Source organism: Chrysochloris asiatica, unplaced genomic scaffold (assembly GCF_000296735.1).
Source record: "Chrysochloris asiatica unplaced genomic scaffold, ChrAsi1.0 scaffold00065, whole genome shotgun sequence".
NCBI classification, from domain to species: Eukaryota; Metazoa; Chordata; class Mammalia; order Afrosoricida; family Chrysochloridae; genus Chrysochloris; species Chrysochloris asiatica.
The window spans coordinates 24,211-30,145 of NW_006408583.1; positions in this window are offsets into that span (position 1 = coordinate 24,211).

Here is a 5,935-nt window from a genome sequence, read left to right on the forward strand (position 1 = left end):
GCCTTGCAGTCCAAACTGAGCTTGTATTCCAGTGCATTATCATGTGTTAACACACTAGGACTCCACACATAGAAGCCTTCAATATTATACATTGAAGCTTGAATTCTTTCTTCAGTTATTTCAATTTAAGAAAATGCTGAGCTTATTCTTCTCTTTTGGTTGTCTAACTCCACAACTTTGCAAATTTCATAATAATACTTTATTTTGTCTTCTCAAACTGCCCTTCAAAATTTTATGTTCAGTTCTTATACTTCATTTCTTCCTATTGCTTTAGCTTCTCTATGCTCAAGAACAAGTTTCAGAGTCTTGTCTGCCATCCATTTTGGTCTTTCCTTTCTTTGTGTATGATGTTCTTGATGTCATACCACAACTGATTATCCAAATTTGTTCTTGTGATAGTATCTGAATTCAGGTGGGATATATTTAAGGTCATATTCGGCTCTCATGAACTTGTTTAATTTTCTTCATCTTCTTCTTCTTCAGCAAATGAGCAATTGATGGTCTTCTGTTCCACAGTTGGCCTCTGGTCTTATTTTGGCTGATGATATTCAATGTCTCCATCATGTTTTCCCATAAATGTTCATTTGATTCCTGTATATTCCATATAGTGATGTCCATTAGATGGAACTTTAATGTTGAAAATAAAGTTATTTGAAATTAATGCATCATTGGTATGATCTCCAACACCATCTCTATCAACAATAATGTATTTTCAATTAACAATCCTTGCTTTGTTTCCAGCTTTCATATTCCAATCACCAGTAATTATCATTGCGTCTTTATTGCATGTTTGAACAATTTCAGACTGAAGAAGCTGATATAATTCTTCAATTTCATCATTACTGGCAATAGTGGTTTATGTGTAAATTGAGTAATGGTGGTATTAACTGATCTTTCTTGTGGTGATGGTATGCAAGTGTGTTGGTTCCAACTCATAGTGACCCTGCGTAGTATTTCTGAGGCTCTAAATCTTTACAGGAGCAGAAAGCCTCATCTTTATTCCATGGAGCAGTTGATAGTTTCAAACTGCTGACCTTGAGGTTAGCAGCCGACTCTTAACCATTACATTACCAGAGTTCCTTGGTCTTTATTGTAGGTACATGGATATTATCCTATCACTGACAACACTGTACTTCAAGTTAAATCCCGAAATGCTGTTTGTGATGATGAATACCACGTTACTTTTCAACTTGTCATTCCTGGCATAGTAAACCATGTGAATGTCACAGTGAAAATGGCCATTACCAGTGTATTTCAGCTCACTAATAATTTAGAATATTGATCTTAATGAAATGTATTTTTTTTTTATGATTTTCAATTTTCCTTAATTTCTTCTTCATACAGTCCTTGTTCGAATTATTAATCAATGTTTTCAGCTGTTTCTACCTATTTTGAGTTGTGCCATATCAGCAAATGAAAGTCTCCATTCATGTCATTAAGATTGGGTCTACTTTGAGGAGACAGCTCCTTCCTAGTTATGTTTACAGTGTCTTCCAACTTGCGGGTCTCATCTTCATTCAGCACTAAAACTAACAACATTTCACTGCTGATCATAAGGTTTTCCTTCTTCCTGCTTTTTCTTAGTCTGGGAGTTCTACTCAAGCGCACCCATCATGCATGGCCCACTGGAAATTAAAATACCAGTGACATAGCTTTTAGCATCACAGCAACACACAACTCCCCATAGTACAAAATACTGACAGATGGTAGTGGTGGTGGTGATGATGGGCCATGTATTGGGTTTCTGAGTCTATAAATCTTTAAAGGAGCAGAAGCCTCATCTTTTTCCCGTGGAATAGTTGGTAGTTTCTAACTGCTGACCCTGAGACTAGCAGTCCAACTTGTAACCGCTCTGCTTCCAGAGCTCCTTATTAACAGATGTTGTTGTTATTGTTATGTGCCGTCGAGTCGGTTCCGACCCATAGCGACCCTGTACAGGGTTTCCGAGGCTGTAAGTCTTTACGGGAGCAGAAAGCCTCCTCTTTCTCCCGCGGAGCGGCTGGTAGTTTCGAACTGCTTACCTTAAGGTTCGCAGCCCGATTCGTAACCACTGCGCTACCAGAGCTCCAGATGAGTAGTGGATAAATGATAAAATCTGTCCATAAATGAATAAGTGTATTACTTTCTCTTTAGTTCATTTCATCTCTTTATTTGTTACTTTAAATTTAAAAATTTTCTAAATATCTTTTTTTGTTTTTTTTCTCTCATGTGTTTTCTATTTCAATTTTTACTCTAAAATAACTGATTCTGATAAATTTCTAATTCTGTCTTTTAGTCTGTCACTGCATGCCTGAATATTTGCAACTCTTTTTAAGTTGTTCATTTGTGCTCTGAACATTTTCATGATGTCTTTTAGTGTATTTTGAAATGGTATCTAACCATCTTGGTTCTTTAATATTTTCCCCCTAACATTCTCCTGTAGTTTTAAATGCTTAATGCTCTCTATTTTCTCTTTTCTGTAAGTTATTTCCTTTTAACCTTGATATTTTCTGTTGTGCTTTTTGATTTGAATTAATTTTTTGAAACATCAGAAAAATTTTATTTTTCGGTGATGATGTATGAAGAAACATGCTCTAGTGAAACTTTTTATCTGTATAATTCAACGACATAATTTACATTTGTCAAGTTGTACCACCTTTCTTAATGTCCTTTTCTGAATTGTTTCTCTATCATCAACATGAACTCACTAACCCCTATTAAAACAATCACATCAAAACTCACTGGAATTGGAACAAAAGGTTTATTCTGAGCAATTATTCTACATGCATAAAACAGGTCATTTTTATTCCAGAAAAGGCAAATGACTTTAAGAAGCTAGGTTTATAAAAGAACAGAAAGGAGAAATATAGCTCAGCCATTGGTTCATTTTAACAAGATTGGCTGAAACCTCCTTTCCCCTTTAACTGAGATCAGCTGGTATTAGTTTATTTCTGGCCTGCCTACTAGTCATTTTTTCCCTCTACTCACCTGCAGCTGTAGGCTTTTTAACATTTAAATGAGGTGATTTTACCAACTATCCTTTTTAGCATGATAAAACAAATTGATATCTCTATATAATACAGCTTCTGGCAGGTGTTAGTAGTTTGGGTCAAGCATTTTGTGGTTAATATTTGGGGTTTTTTTGGATAAGAAAAAAATTACAATCAAAGAAATTTGTCTGCTATTAATTTTCCTATTCAACACTTCTCAGGACAAACCCGTGATTTTGATAGCTATTGCAACTTCACGGAGCTCCCCCTTCTGTTCCTTCTGGGTAGTGTCAAGATTATGGTAGATTGCTGTAGGATATGTGCTCCTCTCCCACTTTTATTTCTACCTTCTCCATCCTTCCTCATCTGGTCTCTCTCCTCTAATTTCAACAGTGGTTCCTTAGTAGAAAAGGTGCCTTCAAGAGTTCAATGGGGATACTGTCCTCCAGTCATGTCAGGATTTAGTAATGCGCCAGACTGCAAGGCCATTTGAACTGCAAGATCAGATGGGCGTTTCAAGTTCTCCATCTGCTCCTCAGAAACCCTATACAGGGTCGCTATGGGTCGGAAACGACTCGACGACACTTCACAACAACAACAAATACGATTAAATCCTTTTGCATCTAATATAATCTTATTGTTGTGAGTGGAACTGAGCAGTGCACTGTTAGCAGTTGTAGTATTTGATAGCATTCTCTTACCAATTTCACAGATTAAAAATCCAGTATTTCAAAAAGAAAATGTGCAAAAAATGGGTTGATTATTTTTCTATTGTATCAAAAGCAGAATGCAAAACCATTTGTTTTCCTTCACAGAACTTTTTTTTTTTTTTTTTTTACTTGAACTTTCTTGATTTGAGGAAACTTTATAAAAAGGAGACTAGAAATGAAGCAAATCTTGGAGCAGATTCTTTGCAAAGATTGTGAAGTTTATTTAGATATTCCAACCCATTCAAGGACATCAGAATAAGATGAGTGGTTGCTGCTGCTTGGTATTGAAGCAGAGAAAGAATGTTGGAAGCCCAGGTTTCATAATTACAGGCTCAGAGGTCTGGTTAAAGGCTCAGAAAGTAACAAGGTGAATTTAATATCATGGTTAGGACATTTTTGAAATATGTTTCTCACAGTTTTGACATTTAGAATAATAATTACCAACTCAGCAGCAGTGAGTGAAAAGGAAAATGCACACATGTAACGTTCTTCATGGAAAAATATAATTCCTGCAAATACTAATATTGTAAATAAACTCATTATCTATCTATCATCTATCTATCTATCTATCTATCTATCTATCTATCTATCTATCTATCTTCTCCAAAGAACACCCTCATCATAATTTTATTTTAAGTCATTTTTTGGATGCACTATGTTTCATCTGAGTCTTCTTCATGCCATTTAATTATGCAGTATGTACACATTGCAGAATACCAACTATGTACTGAGATGCATATGATGGAAGCAAAGTCAGAAAAATATTGCGGAAGTGAGATGATCACCCCAGTGGTTTAGGACAAATTTTCAACTAAGCAATCATTTTTTTAAAAACCAGAAGACCAAAATATTCATGTTTTATTGAAAACGACTGTCTCTTTAAGGAAATCTGAAAATCCTATGGAATTTAGCTCTTTGTTCTTACTGTCCTTCACTATATTTGCCTTAATGATAAAAACTCAGTAGTTGGAATTTTCATGGCTAACCATCAGAAAACTCTTGAAATGATAAACATGTTTACATACATATTACTCAGAAAATGTTGGTAGGTGCCATCAAACCAGTTCCAGTTTATTAGGGATTCTATGCACAACAAAATGAAAAACTATCAGGTTCTGCATCATTCTCACAACTGTTGTATTTCATCCATTGTTGCAATCATGTTGTCAGTTCATCTCATTGGGGGTCTTCTCTTTCATTCTTGACCTTTTTATTTTTCCAAGCATGATGGCCTTTTCCAGGGACTGGTCCCTCCTGCAAACATGTTCAAAGGACATGAGATGAAGTCTTGCCATCCCCACTTCTAAGGCACATTCTGGTTGACTTCCAAGACAAATTTGTTTGTTCTTTTGGCAGTCTATGGTACTTTCACGGTTATTCAACCACACACTAATTCAAATACACAAATTATTCTTGCTTCTTCCTTATTCATTGTCCAACTTTTACATACATTTGAAAGGTTACTGAGCTATGACCTTGATTTAGGCACAAATTAGTTCTCACAGTATTATCTCTGCTCTTTAACACTTTAAATAGGTCTTTTTCATCAGATATGCTCAGTGTAATCCATCCTTTGATTTCCTGACTCCTACTTTCATGAGCGTTGATTTTGGATCAAAGTAAAATAAAATCCTAGACAACTTAAAACTTTCTCCATTTATCAAGATACTGTTTATTGGTCCAGATGCAAGGATTTTTGTTTTCTCAACATTGAATTGCAATTCACAGTGAAGGCTCTATTCTTTGATTGGCATCAGTAAGTGCTCCAAGTCTTCTTTGTTTTCAAGAAGCAAGGTTGGGTCATATGAATAAAGCAGGTTGTTAATGAACTTTGCTGCAATCATGATGCGTTCTTCTTTCTAAAGTCATGATTCTGGGATTATTTGCTCAGCACACAGATCAAATAAGTATGATGAGAGGATACAACCCCAATGCACACCTTTCCTTACTGTAAATCACTCAGTATCCCCTTGTTCTGTTCAAATAATTGCCTCTTGTTTCATTGAATTTCCACATGAGCACAAATAAGTGTTTTGAAATACCCATTCTTTGCAATGTTATCTACAGCTGCTGTGATCCACGAAGTAAATAATTTTCAAAATCAATGCAATATAAGTAAAAATCTTTCTAGTACTCACTGCTTCTCGGCCAGTATCTATCTGATGTCAACAGCGGTAGCCGTAGTTCCATGTCCTCTTCTGAATTTACTTTGAATTTCTGGCATCTCCCTGTCAGTTTACTGTTGCAATAATTTTT